The following is a 22,546-nucleotide window of genomic DNA, read 5'->3' as shown; positions in this document are numbered from 1 at the left end:
ACATGTCTCGGGCCGAAACTGAAACAGGGGCCGAATAGAGTAGGCGCTGGGGCAGCTCACCCATGGGCTTCGGCCCGGTTGGAGGGGAAGCAGGCCAGGCAGCGCTGGGGTTGGCCTCACCATGGGCCAAACTGGAGCGATGGGCCGGCCCACGCGCGTGCGGGCGGTCGACGGGGCACTGGGGCATTCGTCGTCTCGAAGCAGAGGCAAGGCCGATGCAGCAGGAGCTCACATGAGTTTAATGGATGGCGGCCGGAGCGGGCAGAGGCCAGGGAACGACGGGGATGGGTGGATCCGGGCGCGGGGTTCCTGGATCCAGCAATGGGCGAGGTGCTGGGCTCCACATGGCCGGCATCAGGAGGTGGACGGGGCAGCGCCATGGCGGTGGTTGAGTGCCTGCGAGAGAGAGAGGGTGAGGGAAAGAGGGAGAAGAAGAAGGGGAAGGCGCAGGGCGGCGCGGGCTGGCCTTGGAGGTCGTCGGCGGCGACCGACACCGGAGATGGTCGCCGGCAAGGGCGACGCAGAGGTGTGGTCGGACGGGGAGGAGCTCGGGCTCTCTCGATCCTGGACAGGGATGGCGGCGCTGTGCGGGCGCCTCGGGCCTAGATCGGCCCGAGGCGGGCCGCGGATGGGCTTGGCAGGGCCACGGTGATGTGGGGCGCACGGGAGGAACGCGTGGCGGCGTGGGAGAGGCCACAGGGGGCAGCTGGCGGCGGCGCAGCCACTTGCGGCTTGCCAAGTGGCGGGGAGAGGTGGCCGGCGGCTGATCCGAGGAGGGAGGCGGCGACTGGCTGTGGAAATTGAGGAGGGGGTAGGTAGGACGCCAAAATGGCAGGGGAGACATCTATAAATAGAAAGGGGCTAGGGTTAGGAGTTTAGAGGGGTTTGAGGCCGTCTTGGAGCCCTCCGATCGCGATCTGACGCACCGGTCGAGACGGGAGGTTGGTTGGGCCTAGGTGAGGGTAGTGGACTGTGCAGAAGGCCTCAGGCTGAGGGAAGAGAAGAGAGAGAGAGACCCGACAGCAATTTCCGGAGACCGAAAACGTCCAACGATAGACCGACTATATTGCTGCTATAAATATCCGTTGGGGCATCAAACGGACTTCAATTGCGATGAAACTTGGCTGGCGGTCTACCTACACTATAAAAAGACCACACACCAACTCTCATCCCATTCCGAGAACATTTTCCGGCCACTTATAAAATACAATTTCGGACGTGTCGCGGGCGCGTGCAAGTGTGTCTAGGCTCAGAACGGACAACAGAAAGAACTGGGAGAACCCGAACGGATGCAAGTTTTGAAAACAAGATGATGCAATGCACATGATGAAATGCAACACGCAAGCAAATGACATGGCAACATCGGCGAATAACTGGAAGACACCTGGCGCAACGGTCTCGGGGCGTCACAATGTTGTTATGCGATTTGACCGATAAAGATCTTAATAGAATATGTAGGAACCAATATGAGCATCGAGGTTCCGCTATTGGTTATTGAGCGGAGATGTGCCTCGGTCATGTCTACATAGTTCTCGAACCTGTAGGGTCCGCACGCTTAACATTCGATGACGATTTGTATTATGAGTTATGTGATTTGATGACCAAAGTTTGTTTGGAGTCTCGGATGAGGTCACGGACATGACGAGGAGTCTCAAAATGGTAGAGAGGTAAAGATCTATATATTGGAAGGTTACATTCGGACACCGGAATGGTTCCGAAGTGATTCGGGTATTTTCCGGAGTACCGGGAGGTTACCGGAACCCCCCGGGGACGTTAATGGGCCTTAGTGGGCTTTAGTGGAGAGAGGGAAGAAGGGCCACGAGGTGGCGCGCGCCTCCCCCTGTCCAAACCGAATTGGACAAGGGGTGGGGGCGCGCCCCCCTCCTTCCTTTCCCTCTGGTGGAAGAGAGGAAAAGGGTGGGGGGGCCAATCCTACTTGGACTAGGAGTCCAAGTAGGACTCCCCCCTGGCGCGCCCCTCCTGGCCGGCCTCCTCTCTCCCTCCCTCCCTTATATATGTGGCCAGGGGCACCCCAATAGCACAACAGACAATCTCTTAGCCGTGTGCGGTGCCCCTCTCCACAGTTCAACACCTCGGTCATATCGTCGTAGTGCTTAGGAGAAGCCCTGCACCGGTAACTTCATCATCACCATCGCCACGCTATTGTGCTGACGGAACTCTCCCTCGTCCTCAATTGGATCAAGAGCTCGAGGGACGTCATCGTGCTGAAAATGTGCTGAACACGGAGGTGCCGTACGTTCGGTGCTAGGATCGGTCGGATCATGAAGACGTTTGACTACATCAACTGCGTTACTAAACGATTCCGCTTTCTGTCTACGAGGGTACGTGGACACACTCTCCCCTCTCGTTGTCCTGCATTTCCTAGTTAGATCTTGCGTGATCGTAGGATTTTTTTTGAATTACTACGTTCCCCAACAATGCTATCAGAGCCAGGTCTACGCGTAGATGTTTTATGCATGAGTAGAACATAAAGAGTTGTGGGCAACAATAGTCATACTGCTTACCACCAACGTCTTACTTTGATTTGGCGGTATTGTTGGATGAAGCGGCCCGGACCGACATTACATGAACGCGTTCACGAGACTGGTTCTATCGACGTGCTTTGCACACAGGTGGTTGGCGGGTGTCCGTTTCTCCAACTTTAGTTGAATCGAGTTTGACTACGCCCGGTCCTTGTTGAAGGTTAAAACAGCACACTTGACAAAAAATTATTGTGGTTTTGATGCGTAGGTAAGAACGGTTCTTGCTAGAAGCCCATAGCAGCCACGTAAAACTTGCAACAACAAAGTAGAGGACGTCTAACTTATTTTTGCAGGACATGTTGTGATGTGATATGGTCAAGACGTGATGAGATATAAATTGTTGTATGAGATGATCATGTTTTGTAAAAGTTATCGGCAACTGGCAAGAGCCTTATGGTTGTCGCTTTTTTGTATGAAATACAATCGCCATGTAATTACTTACTTTATCAATAAGCTATAGCGATAGTCGTAGAAGCAATAGTTGGCGAGATGACAACGATGCTACGATGGAGATCAAGGTGTCAAGCCAGTGACAATGGACACCATGACGGTGCTTTAGAGATGGAGATCAAAGGCACAAGATGATGATGGCCATATCATGTCACATATTTTGATTGCATGTGATGTTTATCCTTTATGCATCTTATTTTGCTTATTACATCAGTAGCATTATAAGATGATCCCTCACTAAATTTCAAGGTACAAGTGTTCTCTCTAAGTATGCACCGTTGCTATAGTTCGTCGTACCGAGACACAACATGATGATCGGGTGTGATAAGCTCTACATTCAAATACAACGGGTGCAAGCCAGTTTTGCACGTGCAGAATACTCGGGTTAAACTTGACGAGCCTAGCATATGCAGATATGGCCTCGGAAGACTGAGACTGAAAGGTCAAACGTGAATCATATAGTAGATATGATCAACATAGAGATGTTCACCCTTTAAAACTACTCCATCTCACGTGATGATCGGACATGGTTTAGTTGATATGGATCACGTGATCATTTAGATGACTAGAGTGATGTTTATCTAAGTGGGAGTTCTTAAGTAATATGATTAACTGAACTTTAATTTATCATGAACTTAGTACCTGATAGTTTTTGCATGTCTATATTGTTGTAGATCAATGGCCCGTGCTACCGTTCCTTTGAATTTTAATGCATTCCTAGAGAAAGCTAAGTTGAAAGATGATGGTAGCAACTACATGGACTGGGTCCATAACTTGAGGATTATCCTCATTACTGCATAGAAGAATTATGTCCTGAAGCACCGCTAGGTGCAAGACCCGCTACAGGAGCATCTCCGGATGTTATGAAAGTATGGCAGAGCAAAGCTGATGACTACTCGGTAGTTCAGTGTGCCATGCTTTACGGCTTAGAATCGGGACTTCAAAGACGTTTTGAACTTCATGGAGCATATGAGATGTTCCAGGAGTTGAAGTTAATATTTCAAGCAAATGCCCGAGTTGTGAGATATGAAGTCTCCAACAAGTTCTACAACTGCAAAATGGAGGAGAATAGTTCTAGCAGTGAACACATACTCAGAATGTCTGGGTACCACAACCACTTGACTCAGCTCAGAGTTAATCTTCCTGATGATAGTGTCATTGACAGAGTTCTTCAATCACTGCCACCAAGCTATAAAGGCTTCATGATGAACTATAATATGCAAGGGATGGAAAAGACAATTCCCAAGCTCTTCGCGATGCTAAAGGCTGCGGAGGTAGTAATCAAGTAGGAGCATCAAGTATTGATGGTGAACAAGACCACTAGTTTCAAGAAAAAGGGCCAAGGGAAAAAGGGGAACTTCAAGAAGAACAGCAAGCCAGTTGCAGCTCAAGGGAAGAAGCCCAAGCCTGGACCTAAGCCTGAGACTGATTGCTTCTACTGCAAAGGGGCTGCTCACTGGAAGCGGTACTGCCCCAAGTATTTGGCGGATAAGAAGGATGGCAAAGTGAAAGGTATATTTGATATACATGTTATTGATGTGTAACTTACTAATGCTCGTAGTAGCACCTGGTATTTGATACTGGTTCTGTTGCTCATATTTGCAACTCAAAACAGGGGCTACGGATTAAACAAAGATTGGCTAAGGACGAGGTGACGATGCACGTGGGAAATGGTTCCAAAGTCGATGTGATCGCCGTCGGCACGCTGCCTCTACATCTACCGTCGGGATTAGTTTTAGACCTAAATAATTGTTATTTGGTGCCAGCGTTGAGCATGAACATTATATCTGGATCTTGTTTAATGTGAGACGGTTATTCATTTAAATCAGAGAATAATGGTTGTTCTATTTATATGAGTAATATCTTTTATGGTCATGCACCCTTGATGAGTGGTCTATTCTTGTTGAATCTCGATTGTAGTGATACACATATTCATAATATTGAAGCTAAAAGATGCAAAGTTAATAATGATAGTGCAACTTATTTGTGGCACTGCCATTTAGGTCATATTGGTGTAAAGCGCATGAAGAAACTCCATGCTGATGGGCTTTTGGAATCACTTGATTAGGAATCACTTGATGCTCACGACCCATGCCTCATGGGCAAGATGACTAAGACTCCGTTCTCCGGAACAATGGAGCGAGCAACTGACTTATTGGAATTAATACATACTGATGTATGCGGTCCGATGAGTGTTGAGGCTCGCGGCGGGTATCGTTATTTTTTGACCTTCACAGATGATTTGAGAAGATATGGGTATATCTATTTGATGAAACATAAGTCTAAAACATTTGAAAAGTTCAAAGTATTTCAGATGAAGTGGAAAATCATCGTAACAAGAAAATAAAGTTTCTACGATCTGATCATGGAGGTGACTATTTGAGTTATGAGTTTGGTCTTCATTTGAAACAATGAGGAATAGTTTCGCAACTCACGCCACTTGGAACACCACAGCGTAATGGTGTGTCTGAATGTCGTAACCGTACTTTATTAGATATGGTGCAATCTATGATGTCTCTTACCGATTTACCGCTATCGTTTTGGGGTTATGATTTAGAGACAGTTGTATTCACGTTAAATAGGGCACCATCTAAATCCATTAAGACGACACCATATGAATTGTGGTTTGGCAAGAAACCTAAGCAGTCATTTCTTAAAGTTTGGGGCTGCGATGCTTATGTGAATAAACTTCAACCTGATAAGCTCAAACCCAAATCGGAGAAATGTGTAGGATACCCAAAGGAAAGTGTTGGGTACACCTTCTATCACAGATCCGAAGGACAGATATTTGTTGCTAAGAATGGATCCTTTCTAGAGAAGGAGTTTCTCTCAAAAGAAGTGAGTGGGAGGAAAGTAGAACTTGATGAGGTAATTGTACCTTCTCCCGAATTGGAAAGTAGTTCATCACAGAAACCAGTTAAAGTGATTCCTAAACCAATTAGTGAGGAAGCTAATGATGATGATGATGAAACTTCTGATCAAGTTACTACCAAACCTCGTAGGTCAACCAGAGTACGATCCGCACCAGAGTGGTACGGTAATCCTGTTCTGGAGGTCATGTTACTTGACCATGACGAACCTACGAACTATGAGGAAGCGATGATGAGACCAGATTCTATGAAATGGCATGAGGCCATGAAATCTGAGATGGGATCAATGTATGAGAACAAAGTGTGGACTTTGGTTGACTTGCCTGATGATCGGCAAGCAATAGAGAATAAATGGATCTTCAAGAAGAAGACTAATGCTGACGGTAATGTTACTGTCTACAAAGCTCGACTTGTTGCAAAAGGTTTTCAACAAGTTCAAGGATTTGACTATGATGAGACCTTCTCACCCGTAGCGATGCTTAAGTCTGTATGAATCATGTTAGCAATTGCCGCATTTTATGATTATGAAATTTGGCAAATGGATGTAAAAATTGCATTCCTTAATGGATATCTTAAAGAAGAGTTGTATATGATGCAACCAGAAGGTTTTGTTGATCCTAAAGTTTCTAACAAAGTGTGCAAGCTCCAGCGATCCATTTATGGACTGGTGAAAGCATCTCGGAGTTGGAATATACGCTTTGATAGTGTGATCAAAGCATATGGATTTATACAGACTTTTGGAGAAGGCTGTATTTACAAGAAAGTGAGTGGGAGATCTGTAGCATTTCTAATATTATATGTGGATGACATATTGTTGATTGGAAATAATACAAAATTTCTGGATAGCATAAAAGGATAATTGAATAAGAATTTTTCAATGAAAGACCTTGGTGAAGCTACTTATATATTGGGCCTCAAGATCTATAGAGATAGATCAAGACGCTTAGTTGGACTTTCACAAAGCACATACCTTGATAAAGTTTTGAAGAAGTTCAAAATGGATTAGACAAAGAAAGGGTTCTTGCCTGTGTTACAAGGTGTGAAGTTGAGTTAGACTCAATGCCCGACCACTGCAGATGATAGAGAGAAAATGAAAGTCATTCCCTATGCTTCAGCCATAGGTTCTATCATGTATGCAATGATGTGTACCACACCTGATGTGTGCCTTGCTATAAGTTTAGCAGGGAGGTACCAAAGTAATCCAAGAGTGGATCACTGGACAACAGTCAAGAACATCCTGAAATACCTGAAAAGGACTAAGGATATGTTTCTCATTTATGGAGGTGACAAAGAGCTTGTTGTAAATGGTTACGTCGATGCAAGCTTTGGCAGTGATCCGGATGACTCTAATTCACAAACCGGATACATATTTATATTGAATGGTGGAGCTGTCAGTTGTAGAAGTTCCAAGCAGAGCGTCGTGGCAGGATCTACGTGTAAAGCGGAGTACATAGCTGCTTCGGAAGCAACAAATGAAGGATTCTGGATGAAGGAGTTCAGATCTGATCTAGGTGTAATACCTAGTGCATCGGGTCCAATGAAAATCTTTTGTGACAATACTGGAGCAATTGCCTTGGCGAAGGAATCCAGATTTCACAAGAGAACCAAACACATCAAGAGACATTTCAATTCCATCCGCGATCAAGTCAAGGAGGGAGACACAGAGATTTGCAGAATATATACGGATCTGAATGTTGCAGACTCATTGACTAAGCCTCTCTCACGAGCAAAACATGATCAGCACCAAGACTCCATGGGTGTTAGAATCATTACTATGCAATCTAGATTATTGACTCTAGTGCAAGTGGGAGAGTGAAGGAAATATGCCTTATAAGCAATAATAAAGTTGTTATTTATATTTCCTTTTATCATGATAAATGTTTATTATTCATGCTAGAATTGTATTAACCGGAAACTTAGTACATGTGTGAATACATAGACAAAACAGAGTGTCCCTAGTATGCCTCTACTCGAACGTTAAGCGTGCGGACTCTACGGGTTCGAGAACTATGTAGACGTGGAGACACATCTCCGGTCAATAACCAATAGCGGAACCTGGATGCTCATATTGCTCCTACATATTCTACGAAGATCTTTCTCGGTCAAACCGACATAAGTCATTCCCTTTGTCATCGGTATGTTACTTGCCCGACATTCGATCGTCGGTATCATCATACCTAGTTCAATCTCGTTACCGACAAGTCTCTTTACTTGTTCCGTAATGCATCATCCCGCAACTAACTCATTAGTCACTTTGCTTGCAAGGCTTATAGTGATGTGCATTACCGAGAGGGCTCAGAGATACCTTCCGATACTCGGAGTGATAAATCCTAATCTTGATCTATGCCAACTCAACAAACACCATCAGAGACACCTGTAGAGAATCTTTATAATCACCCAGTTATGTTGTGACATTTGATAGCACACAAAGTGTTCCTCCGGTATTCGGGAGTTGTATAATCTCATAGTTAGAGGAATATGTATAAGTCATGAAGAAAGCAATAGCAATAAAACTAAACGATCATAATGCTAAGCTAACGGATGGGTCTTGTCCATCACATCATTCTCTAATGATGTGATCCCATTCATCAAATGACAACACATGTCTATGATCAGGAAACTTAACCATCTTTGATTAACGAGCTAGTCAAGTAGAGACATACTAGGGACACTCTGTTTTGTCTATGTATTCACACATGTACTAAGTTTTCGGTTAATACAATTCTAGCATGAATAATAAACATTTATCATGATATAAGGAAATATAAATAACAACTTTATTATTGCCGGCATGAGACATGGCCGTTGACACGATCTATGCGCCGCGGGACTTTTAAAATTTGAGTGCGGAATGAAAATGGGTCGGCGCGTTGGGCAGGCGGCCGACCCAAATGCTAACCAGGGCGGACGTCAGGCGGGCGGCCGACCCAAACGAACAAAAAGTGGACAAAATCGTCGTCCGTTTGGGTCGGCCTGTTGGAGTTGCTCTAAATTCGGAGGTGATATTGAAGGAAATATGCCCTAGAGGCAATAATAAAGTTGTTATATATATATTTCCTTATATCATGATAAATGCTTATTATTCATGCTAGAATTGTATTAACCGGAAACTTAGTACATGTGTGAATACATAGACAAACAGAGTGTCACTAGTATGCCTCTACTTGACTAGATCGTTAATAAAGATGGTTAAGTTTCCTAGCCATGGACAAGAGTTGTCATTTGATGAACGGGATCACATCATTAGAGAATGATGTGATTGACTTGACCCATCCGTTAGCTTAGCACTATGATCGTTTAGTTTATTGCTATTGCTTTCTTCATGACTTATACATGTTCCTATGACTATGAGATTATGCAACTCCCGAATACCGAAGGAACACTTAGTGTGCTATCAAACGTCACAACGTAACTGGGTGACTATAAAGATGCTCTACAGGTGTCTCCGATGGTGTTTGTTGAGTTGGCATAGATCGAGATTAGGATTTGTCACTCCGATTGTCGGAGAGGTATCTCTGGGCCCTCTCGGTAATGCACATCGCTATAAGCCTTGCAAGCAATGTGACTAATTAGTTAGTTGCGGGATGTTGCATTACAGAACGAGTAAAGAGACTTGCCAGTAATGAGATTGGACTAGGTATTGAGATACCGACGATCGAATCTCGGGCAAGTAACATATCGATGGCAAAGGGAACAACGTATGTTGTTATGCGGTTTGACCGATAAAGATCTTCGTAGAATATGTAGGAACCAACATGAGCATCCAGGTTCCGCTATTGGTTATTGACCGAAAGTGAGTCTCGGTCATGTCTACATAGTTCTCGAACCCGTAGGGTCCGCACGCTTAACGTTTGAGGATGATTTGTATTATGAGTTATGTGATTTGATGACCGAAGTTTGTTTGGAGTCCCGGATGAGATCACGGACATGATGAGGAGTCTCGAAATGGTCGAGACATAAAGATTCATATATTGGAAGGTTGCAGTCGGATATCGGAATGGTTTCGGGAAGTTTCAGATAAGTTTTGGAGTACCGGGGGTTATTGGAACCCCCCCGGGTAGTTAATGGGCCAACATGGGCCTTAGTGGAAAAGAGAGAGGGCCGGCCAGGAGGTGGCATGCGCCCCCCCCTTTCCAATCCGGAATTGGACAAGGGGTGGGGCGGCACCCCCTCCTTCCTTCTCTCCTCTTCCTCCTTCCCTCCTTCTCCTAGTTGGAATAGGAAAGGGGGGCGAATCCTACTTGGACCGGGAGTCTAAGTAGGACTCCCCCCTATGGCGGCCCCCCCTTGGGTCGGCCTCCTCTTTCCCCCTCCTTTATATACGTGGGAGCGGCACCCCAAAGACACACCAAGTCTTCTCTTAGCCGTGTGTGGTGCCCCCACCACAGTTACACACCTCGGTCATATCGTCGTAGTGCTTAGGCGAAGCCCTGTGCCGGTAACTTCATCATCACCGTCAACACGCCGTCATGCTGATGAAACTCTCCCTCATCCTCAACTGGATCAAGATCTCGAGGGACATCATCAAGCTGAACCTGTGTTGAACACGGAGGTGCCATACGTTTGGTGCTAGGATCGGTTGGATCGCGAAGACGTTCGACTACATCAACCGCGTTACTAAATGCTTCCGCTTTCGGTCTACGAGGGTACATGGACATGTTGGGGAACGTAGTAATTTCAAAAAAAATCCTACGCACACGTAAGATCATGGTGATGCATAGCAACGAGAGGGGAGAGTATGTCTACGTACCCTCATAGACCGAAAGCGGAAGTGTTTATCAACGCGGTTGATGTAGTCGTACACCTTCACGATCCGTCCCGATCAAGTACCGAACGTACGGCACCTCCGCGTTCAGCACACGTTCAGCTTGATGACGTCCTCGCCTTCTTGATCCAGCAAGAGGGGCGAAGTAGTAGATGAATTCCGGCAGCACGACGGCGTGGTGACGATGTTGGTGAAGAACAATCTCCGCAGGGCTTCGCCTAAGCACTACGAAAACTATTACGGAGGATAAACTAGAGGGGAAAGGGTTGCCGGCACACGGCTTGGTGTTTATTGATGTGTCTTAGGTGCTAGCCCTACCCCTCTATTATATGTTGAGCCTTGGGGTCGAAACTTGGAGTAAAAGCCTCCACAAAGTTGGTTTCACCCGAAAGGCAAGAGTCCTTCTCGGACTCCAGGGCCAGACGCCAGGGTTCCCAGCGTCTGGACCCAGACGCCAGGGACCCTGGTGTCTGGCCCCTGGACTCCGCAAAACTTCCTTTTGCGCTTTCCAAAAACCTTGTGGGCTTTCCCCTTTGGCCCAAATAAAGTGTTCTCGTACCCAAACATTTCGGGAAACATTCGGAACCCCTTCCGGTGAATTCCAGAACCCTTCCGGAGACCAAACACTATTATCCCATATATCAAACTTTATCTCTGGACCATTCCGGAGTTCCTCGTCATGTCTGTGATCTTATTCGGAACTCCGAACAACATTCGGTTACCAACATACATAACTCATAAATACTATATCGTCAACGAACATTAAGCGTGCGGACCCTACGGGTTCAAGAACTATGTAGACATGACCGAGACACTTCTCTGGTCAATAACCAATAGCGGAACCTGGATGCCCATATTGGCTCCTACATATTCTATGAAGATCTTTATCGGTCGAACCGCATAACAACATACATTGTTCCCTTTGTCATCGGTATGTTACTTGTCCGAGATTCGATCGTCGGTATCTCAATACCTAGTTCAATCTCGTTACTGGCAAGTCTCTTTACTCGTTCTGTAATGCATCATCCCGCAACTAACTCATTAGTTACATTGCTTGCAAGGCTTATAGTGATGTGCATTACCGAGAGGGCCCAGAGATACCTCTCCGACAATCAGAGTGACAGATCCTAATCTCAATCTATGCCAACTCAACAAGTACCATCGGAGACACCTCTAGAGCACCTTTATAATCACCCAGTTATGTTGTGATGTTTGGTAGCACACAAAGTGTTCCTCCGGTATTCGGGAGTTGCATAATCTCATAGTCATAGGAACATGTATAAGTCATGAAGAAAGCAGTAGCAACAAACTAAACGATCATCGTGCCAAGCTAACGGAATGGGTCAAGTCAATCACATCATTCTCTAATGATGTGATCCCGTTAATCAAATGACAACTCATGTCTATAGCTAGGAAACTTAACCATCTTTGATTCAACGAGCTAGTCAAGTAGAGGTATACTAGTGACACTCTGTTTGTCTATGTATTCACACATGTACTAAGTTTCTGGTTAATACAATTCTAGCATGAATAATAAACATTTATCATAATATAAGGAAACAAATAATAACTTTATTATTGCCTCTAGGGCATATTTCCTTCAGTCTCCCACTTGCACTAGAGTCAATAATCTAGTTCACATCTTTATGTGATTAGTTCACTTCTCCATGTGACTAATACCCAAAGGGTTTACTAGAGTCAATAATCTAGTTCACATAGCTATGTGATTAACACCCAAAGAGTGATCATGTTTTGCTTGTAAGAGAAGTTTAGTCTATGGGTCTGCAACATTCAGATCCGTATGTATTTTGCAAATTTCTATGTCTACAATGCTCTGCACGGAGCTACTCTAGCTAATTGCTCCCACTTTCAATATGTATCCAGATCGAGACTTAGAGTCATCTAGATCAATGTAAAAAGCATGCATCGACGTAACTCTTTATGACGAACTATTTTATCACCTCCATAACCGAGAAATATTTCCTTAGTCTTCTAAGGATAATTTTGACCGCTGTCTAGTGATCTACTCCTAGATCACTATTGTACTCCCTTGCTAAAATAATGCTAAGGTATACAATAGGACTGGTAAACAACATAGCATACTTTATAGAACCTATGACTGAGGCATAGGGAATGACTTTTCATTCTCTTTCTATTTTTTGTCGCGGTCGGGTTTCGAGTCTTTACTCAACTCCACACCTTGCAACACAGGCAAGAACTCCTTCTTTGACCGTTCCATTTTGAACTACTTCAAAATCATGTCAAGGTATGTACTCACTGAAAAAACTTATCAAGCGTCTTGATCAATCTCTATAGATCTTGATGCTCAATGTGTAAGCAGCTTCATCGAGGTCTTTCCTTGAAAAAATCTTTTCAAACACTCCTTTATGCTTTCCAGAAAATTCTACATTATTTCTGATCAACAATATGTCATTCACATATACTTATCAGAAATGTTGTAGTGCTCCCACTCACTTTCTTGTAAATATAGGCTTCACCGCAAGTCTGTATAAAACCATATGCTTTGATCACTTTATCAAAGCATATATTCCAACTCCGAGGTGCTTGCACCAGTCCATAGATGGATTGCTGGAGCTTGCTCACTTTGTTAGCACCTTTAGGATCGACAAAACCTTTTGGTTGCATCATATACAACTCTTCTTTAAGAAATCCATTAAGGAATACAGTTTTGACATCCATTTGCCAGATTTCATAAAATGTGGCAACTGCTAACATGATTCGGACAGACTTTTAAGCATCGATACGAGCGAGAAAATCTCATCGAAGTCAACACCTTGAACTTGTCAAAAACATTTTGCAACAATCCGAGCTTTGTAGATAGTAACACTACTATCAGCGGTCGTCTTCCTCTTGAAGATCCATTTATTCTTAGTGACTCACTGATCATCGGGCAAGTCAATCAAAGTCCATACTTTGTTCTCATACATGGATCCCATCTCAGATTTCATGGCCTCAAGACATTTCGCAAAATCTGGGCTCATCATCGCTTCCTCATAGTTTGTAGGTTCGTCATGGTCTAGTAACATGACTTCCAGAAAGGATTACCGTATCGCTCTGGTGCGGACCATACTCTGGTTGTCCTACGAGGTTCGGTAGTAACTTGATCTGAAGTTTCATGATCATCATCATTAGCTTCCTCACTAATTGGTGTAGAGATCACTAGAACAAATTTCTGTGATGAACTACTTTCCAATTCGGGAGAAGGTACAATTACCTCATCAAGTTCTACATTCCTCCCACTCACTTCTTTCGAGAGAAACTCCTTCTCTAGAAAGGATCCATTTTTAGCAACAAAGATCTTGCCTTTGGATCCGTGATAGAAGGTGTACCCAACAGTTTCCTTTGGGTATTCTATGAAGACACATTTCTCTGATTTGGGTTCGAGCTTATCAGGTTGAAACTTTTTCACATAAGCATCGCAGCCCCAAACTTTAAGAAACAATAGATTATGTTTCTAGCCAAACCATAGTTCATATGGTGTCATCTCAATGGATTTAGATGGTGCCCTATTTAACGTGAATGCAGCTGTCTCTAATGCATAACCCCAATATGATAGTGATAAATCGGTAAGAGACATCATATATCGCACCATATCTAATAAAGTACGGTTATGACGTTCGGACACACCATTACGCTGTGGTGTTCTAGGTGGCGTGAGTTTGCGAAACTATTCCACGTTGTTTCAAATGAAGACCAAACTCGTAACTCAAATATTCTCCTCCACGATCAGATCGCAGAAACTTTATTTTGTTGTTACGATGATTTTCCACTTCACTCTGAAATTCTTTGAACTTTTCAAATGTTTCAGACTTATGTTTCATCAAGTAGATATATTCATATCTGCTCAAATCATCTGTGAAGGTCAGAAAATAACGATACCCGCCGCGAGCCTCAACACTCATCGGACCGCATACACCAGTATGTATTATTTCCAATAAGTCAGTTGCTCGCTCCATTGTTCCGAAGAACGGAGTTTTAGTCATCTTGCCCATGAGGCATGGTTCGCAAGCATCAAGTGATTCATAATCAAGTGGTTCCAAAAACCCATCAGCATGGAGTTTCTTCATGCGCTTTACACCAATATGACCTAAAAGGTAGTGCCACAAATAAGTTGTACTATCATTATTAACATTGCATCTTTTGGCTTCAATCGTATGAATATGTGTATCACTAAGATTCAATAAACCATTTATATTGAGTGTATGACCATAGAAGGTTTTATTCATGTAAATAGAACAACAATTATTCTTTGACTTAAATGAATAACCGTATTGCAATAAACATGATCCAATCATATTATGCTCAATGCAAACACCAAATAACATTTATTTTAGGTTCAACACTAATCCCGAAGGTAAAGAGAGTGTGCAAGGGTGATCTTATCAACCTTTGGAATTACTTCCAACACACATCGTCACCTCGCCCTCAACTAGTCTTTGTTTATTTTGCAACCCCCGTTCTGAGTTACTACTTTTAGCAACTGAACCAGTATCAAATACCGAGGGGTTTGGTATAAACACTAGTAAAGTACACATCAATAACATGTATATCAAATATACCTTTGTTCACTTTGCCATCCTTCTTATCCGCCAAGTATCTAGGGTAGTTCCACTTCAAGTGACCATTTCCTTTGCAATAGAAGCACTCAGTTTCAGGCTTGGGGCTAGCTTTGGGCTTCTTCACTTGAGCAGCAACTTGCTTGCCGTTCTTCTTGAAGTTCCCCTTCAAATAGTAGTGGTAACGGTAGCAAAAGGTAACGGTAGCAAAAGGTAACGGTAGCAAAATTAATATTTTTGGGTTTTGTAGTGATTGTAACAGTAGCAACGGAAAAGTAAATAAGTGAAGAACAATATATGAAAAGCTCGTAGGCATTGGATCGGTGAGAGAGAATTATGCCGGATGCGATCGATCATGTAACAGTCATAACCTAGGGTGACACAGAACTAGCTCCAGTTCATAAATGTAATGTAGGCATGTATTCCGAATATAGTCATGCGTGCATATGGAAAAGAACTTGCATGACATCTTTTGTCCTACCCTCTCGTGCCAGCGGGGTCCTAATGGAAACTAAGGGATATTAAGGCCTCCTTTTAATAGAGTACCGGTGTCGGTGTCAAAACCGGTGGATCTCGGGTAGGGGGTCCCGAACTGTGTGTCTAGGCCGGATGGTAACAGAAGGCAAGGGACACGAAGTTTTACCCAGGTTCGGGCCCTCTCGATGGAGGTAAAACCCTACGTCCTGCTTGATTAATATTGATGATATGGGTAGTACAAGAGTAGATCTACCACGAGATCGGAGAGGCTAAACCCTAGAAGCTGGCCTATGGTATGATTGTTGTCGTGTATGTTGTCCTACGGACTAAAACCCTCTGGTTTATATAGACACCAGAGAGGGCTAGGGTTACACAAAGTTGGTTACAATGGTAGGAGATCTACATATCCGTATCGCCAAGCTTGCCTTCCGCGCCAAGGAAAGTCCCTTCCGGACACGGGACGGAGTCTTCAATCTTGTATCTTCATAGTCCAAGAGTCTGGCCAAAGGTATAGTCCGGCCATCTGGACACCCCCTAATCCAGGACTCCCTCAGTAGCCCCCGAACCAGGCTTCAATGACGATGAGTCCGGCGCGCAGATTGTCTTCGTCATTGCAAGGCGGGTTCTCCTCCAAATTCCGTGTACCTGTTGAATAAAGTCCCGTTTCTTGTAGATGTTGCGCTCCTTGGCTTCTACGCCCAATAATGGCCGCTTCCCACGTGTCAAACGAATATGAAAAGTCTGAGTGTTTTTACATTCACACCCCTAGCCGCATAAACAAGCTGACCTATTTAAGGGGACGAGGATTTAGATCCAAACCACATCTTCCCCCCTTCGCGAGTGTTCATCAGAGCGCATCCGACAAAGGTCCATTCCACCATGGCCAGCCGTCGCGACTCCTCCTCTCGCCCTTCCAGCCCTCAGCCTGGATATTGGGAGAGATTCTCCATCCCGCATAGCGAGCAAGTGACGCTCCAGACCAAGGGATTTCTTCCCCCGGCCTATATGGTCCCGGTTCGAGCCGGCCTTGCCATCTATAATGGCGGAGAGCAAGCGGAGAGTGCCCCTAATCCCTCCAAAGGAGAGCGGGTGTGCCTCGTCCCTTATTTAATAAGGGGGCTCGGATTTCCAATCCATCCATTTCTCCAAGGGCTCCTGGAGTTCTATGGCCTCCAGCTACACAATCTCACGCCTGCCTCCGTACTGCATATCGCGGGCTTCGTAGCCCTCTGCGAGCTATTTTTGGGTATCGAGGCTCATTTCGGGCTATGGAAAAGGTTATTCTGCCTTGTGCCCCGCTCTAAGGAGGGGTCAGTGTATCAAATGGGCGGAGCCGAAGTGTGGCGCATCACCGGGACCGGATATCTGTCCGGAACCCCAAAGAAGGCGTCCGAAGACTGGCCCTCGGAATGGTTTTATATAGAAGACGTCCCGCTGCCGGATCCTGTCCGGATCGGCCTCCCTGAATTCGACGGTGCTCCCTTAAAGAAGCGCCTAAGCTAGCGTCCATGGAACCCTCAGAGGGAAAGTGACAGGGACATCATTTACCTGATGGGCCGAATAAGATTGTTAGCCCATTCCAGACTAACCATGATCAGGGTTATGGCCGAATGCATTATGCGGTGGGTGCAACTGCTTCAGTATAGAAGCCACCCCATGTGGGACTTCAACGGGGAGGAAGACGCCACCCGCTACGGCCGTAAGGGGCCGGATTCAGCTGCCGCTCTACTAAAGATCTTGTCCACTTTGTATAAGGGACAAGAGGAGGAATTTCTCCACGTCAACCCACAGGGTGGATTCTCTATGCACAATCCCCCAAGCTGGGTAAGCGGTCGTATTTACTTGCCCATCCGTTTTGTATTCCCATTGTTAAATATTCAGTTTGACGACTTCAACGCAGGAACTGCGCTGGGCTGTTAAGGAAATAAGCAGCCCTCCTCTACAACCCGAGGACCCAGGATGGTCCCTCGACCCGGCCTCTCAAGAGGATCCGGACATATCTGTGGAGCTGATTGATGGAGTGTTCCATCAATTGAGCAAGGACAACGCCTTGGTGGCCATTACGACCGATTACCCAGGCCTAATCCCGGCCTTCCAGGTAACTGAGATCAAAGTCCTAGTACCCCGAATAGGTGTCCGCCCTCTTGTGTTTTCAGTTTCCTGATTACAACCGAACTTTGCAGGGGAGGTTTTTAAGGCAGAAGGCCGAACCTGCGGCGACAAGCCAACGAGGGGCCGCAGGGCCCCGTGGGCAGAAAAGAAGTGCAGTCCGGACCGAGGCGTCAGCACAAAGGTATGGCGCGCCCCCTTATCCCAGGTGTTATACCTTCGAGGCACATTGACACTCGTGCTCTCTTCAGGACAAAGAGACCTCGCCGGACTATATCCGGAGAGGCTGCCAATCGCGCCTCCACCAGCCAGGCTCCAAAGCCTAGTCCGGAGGTGGAGGCGAACGCAAGGCGCGCGCCAGACGCTCCTCCGACGGAGGATGTGGACGGGTTGTCTGCCACCAACTCTGAGGTGGAGAGTGCCATGAACCACAGGCGTCGCCGGACAATTCTTCGCGACGCTTGTTTCTCCCAAGGTGCGTTAGATGCCTTCAACTCGGGAGATGCGTACCTCTGTGCCGCTCAAAATGGTCTAGCCAGAGCCACAGAGCAATATGTAAAAGACATACGGGTAAGAAAATTTTGGTAATTATATATATATTTCAATAGCCCCGAGACTTGAAACAGTTAGAATAACTGATTTAAGGATCATTTGTTATGCAGGTTCTTACAGAAAAGAATTCCCTACTGTCCAAGGAGCTGGAAGAGTGCAAAGCCCAACTTGAGGCCGCACTAGCCGCGGCAGGGGAGCCCAAGGAGACCCCCTCTGGTAATATACACTTCGAAAGATAAGTATTTTGCGAAGCACGGCATGGGTGCAAATCTGACAAATGAAATTGCAGATGGCGCCGGATTGAATCCAGAAAGGCAACACCTCCTACGCCAGCTAAAGGCTGGTGAGAAGGTGCTGACAAATGTGAGGCGGGAGAAGAACGATCTCCAAGATGCCAATACCAAGCTGGGCGTCGAGCTGAAAGATGTTCGTGCCCAGCTACCAGACTCCGTGAAGGAGAATCAGCGGCTTCGGGGCGGCATATTTAGTAAGTGCTTGAACGAACCTTTGAAAGAAAGTTCGGCGGGGAAGTCGACTAACAGAGCAATGTCTGTAGGTGTGCTAACAGGTCGTCCTATAGAGGAGATGCCCGGTTCTACGGGTGACCTTCTTCCTGAGCTCTTGCAACTGCTCAATCGAGTTCGGCAGGCGATGCAAGGCGTCGCCCAGGCCCTGTGGCCATCCGTCTCCATGCCCGAAGGTCTTGGAGAGCTTGTGGAGAAGCTAAATGGAGCACGGCGGCGCTACCAATTGTGGAAGATATTGGCCTGCCATCAAGGCGCTAGGGAGGCCTGGGCCATGGTGAAGACGCGGTACGCAAAGGCTGACCCCAACCACATGGTCGAGGTCGGTCTTGTAGGGCCCGATGGGAAGGAGATCCCTGTAAGCTTAGTATACGGCCAAGTAGAGTTGGCCGCAAAGTATTCCCAGCAGGACTATAAATTAGACAGCCTATTAGATGGTATTGAAGAGGAATACAATCAATCAAAATGACTATGTAATTTAATTGACATTTATAATGCCTTCTAGCCGGATTGTAGATCATTTGTCATGGCCGACCTTTTCGCTTCAGCCTCGGGACCTGACGGTCCGGAGTGTGTCCGAATTCCCATGCGGTTATATAGGAACCGGGGAATGCATGGAGACAAGGCGTAGGGGTCATTAGTGCGTGAACAGACAAGGGCCCGACTAGTTATGTTATATTACATGGTTAGTAAGAAACATCTTCCAGGGAGAATAGTTCCATTAGGGGTTCCTTTCCCTGGGAGGCATGCCCTAAGGTGCATGTCCATGCTGCGAAAAGAAATGCAGGAAAAACATCTGGGGGCGTATAGATAAAAATAAAAAAAGATCATCTTTAGTTCACGGACCGAATATTCCCTTAAGAACGCTAGCTTTCGGCTTCACCCAGTCTGAGGTACACGTCCGGCTGACCCGACAGTAACAATCGCAGAGGTGCTCCCTTTACCACCTAGCCGAACAATCGGGAACGTAGGGGTAAGCACAGGAGCCAGGCAACCCAGCTTGGCCAAAACTTAAGTCATATCGATGCATATAATGGTGAATAAAAGGTACATGCGGAAGTGTGACACATGTGTTGGGCATGAAGCCCGTATGAATAAGCTTCTGTTTAAAGAAGCCCCCAGGTTTAATGAGCGCGGATAGCGTGTCACTTTATGAGCCTTTAAAGGCTATAAGAGAGAGAGAGAGAGAGAGAAGAGAAATGTAAGACAGAAAATATATAAAAAATGGACAGAGGAAGGAGACGAGTCCGGCACTAGGCACAGAATCTTCGGAGACGGGCTGCGTTCCATGGGTTCGGCTCGAGTCGGTTATCCGATGCATCCCGCAGGCGGTAGGCTCCACCAGTTAGGACTTGGTCAATTATGAAGGGACCTTCCCACTTGGGCTTGAGTTTGTCCTTTTTCTTGTCCGGTAGTCGTAGAACTAATTCGCCAATGTTGTAATTTTTGGCCCGTACTTCTCTGCTTTGGTATCTTCGAGCCTGTTGTTGATAGAATGCGGAACGGGCTTTTGCCACATCACGCTCCTCCTCCAATGCGTCCAAGTTGTCCTGCCGATCGAGCTCGGCTTCTCTTTCTTCGTACATGCGCACTCGAGGTGAGTCATGAATTATGTCGCCAGGCAAAACTACCTCTGCGCCGTACACCATAAAGAATGGTGTGTATCCGGTGGTGCGATTCGGCGTGGTCCGCAGCCCCCAGAGTACGGAGTCAAGCTCCTCTACCCAGTGCGTGCTAGATTCCTTGAGGGACCGCACTAATCTGGGTTTGATGCCGCTCATGATAAGACCATTTGCATGTTCGACCTGGCCATTAGTTTGTGGGTGACAGACGGAAGCATAATCGAGCTTGATGCCCATGTTTTTGCACCAGAGTTTTACCTCGTCGACCGTGAAGTTTGTGCCATTATCAGTGATGATGCTGTGGGGGATGCCGTAACGGTGTACGACCCCAGATATAAAGTCTATCACCGGTCCGGATTCGGCCGTCTTAACAGGCTTGGCTTCTATCCATTTGGTGAACTTATCCACCATGACCAGTAAGTATTTTTGCTTGTGGGTTCCGCTTTTAAGGGGTCCAACCATGTCAAGCCCCCAGAACATGAAGGGCCAAGTAATGGGGATAGTTTGGAGGGCGGTGGGTGGCATGTGGCTTTGGTTTGCAAAGAGCTGGCAACCGGTGCATCGTTGGACTAAGTCCTGAGCGTCTGCCCGGGCCGTCGGCCAATAAAAGCTTGTACGGAAGGCCTTACTTACAAGGGACCGAGCTGCAGCATGATGACCGCCGAGTCCGGCATGAATTTCAGCCAGGAGGTTCCGCCCCTCCTCTTCGGAGATGCACCTTTGAAGGACTCCGGTAGTGCTTTTCTTATAAAGCTCTCCCTCATGGACTCTGTAGGCTTTGGATCGCCGCACTATGCAGCGTGCCTCATTTTGGTCCTTGGGGAGTTCCTGCCTAGTAAGGTAGGCGAGGAATGGTTCTGTCCACGGGGCGATGACGGCCGTTATTACGTGGGCTGAAGGTGTTATTTAATTGGCAGAGCCTCCGATTGTGTCAGAATGTTCGGTGTCGGGCAGTGCGGTTGGGTCCGGGCTGTTATTGTTCGGCTCCCCTTCCCATACTACAGATGGCTTGAACAGCCTTTCCAAGAAGATGTTGGGGGGACTACATCGCGTTTTGCGCCGATGCGTGCCAGGACATCTGCCGCCTGATTATTTTCCCGGGCTATATGGTGAAATTCAAGCCCCTCGAACTGAGCTGACATTTTTAGGACGGCATTGCGGTAAGCTGCCATTTTTGGATCGTTGGCATCGAAGTCTCCATTTATTTGGGATATTGCGAGGTTCGAGTCCCCGCGCACCTCTAGGCGTTGAATACCCATGGATACTGCCATCCGGAGACCATGTAAAAGGGCCTCATATTCGGCTGCATTGTTGGAGTCCGTGTACATAATCTGGAGTACGTATTGAACTGTGTCTCCTATGGGGGACGTCAAAACGACGCCAGCCCCCAGTCCGGCCAACATCTTGGAGCCGTCGAAATGCATGATCCAATTTGAATATGTGCCGTACTCTTTAGGGAGTTCGGCCTCCGTCCATTCTGTGACGAAGTCGGCCAAGACTTGCGACTTGATGGCTCGCCGTGGCTTATAAGTTATGTCGAACAGGAGGAGCTCAATGGCCCATTTTGCCATCCGGCCTGTTGCGTCATGGTTGTTTATAATATCATTAAGTGGTACTTCTGAGGCTAGTGTTATTGAACACTCTTGAAAGTAGTGTCATAGCTTCTGGGATGCCATGAATACTGCGTACGCAATCTTTTGATAATGCAAGTACCGTGATTTGCAGCGAGTGAGGACAGTGGACACATAATAGACCGGCTTTTGAAGGGAGAATTTGTGTCCGTCCGCTTCTCGTTCGACGACGAGCACTGCGCCTACAACCTGATGTGTTGCTCAAATGTACAATAGCATTGGTTTGCCAATGTTTGGTGCGGCTAGGACTGTGTTATTTGCTAGTATGGCTTTTATTTCGTCGAGTCTGGCTGTGGCTGCATCCGTCCATTTGAAGTGTTCAGTGCGCCGAAGGAGGCGGTAAAGGGGTAGGGCCTTTTCTCCCAAGTGGGAGATAAAGCGGCTTAGAGCCGCCGCGCATTCGGTTAACTTTTGTATTTGTTTGAG

Source organism: Triticum dicoccoides, chromosome 2A (assembly GCF_002162155.2).
Source record: "Triticum dicoccoides isolate Atlit2015 ecotype Zavitan chromosome 2A, WEW_v2.0, whole genome shotgun sequence".
NCBI classification, from domain to species: domain Eukaryota; kingdom Viridiplantae; phylum Streptophyta; class Magnoliopsida; order Poales; family Poaceae; genus Triticum; species Triticum dicoccoides.
Note: the sequence above shows the minus strand (reverse complement) of the source record.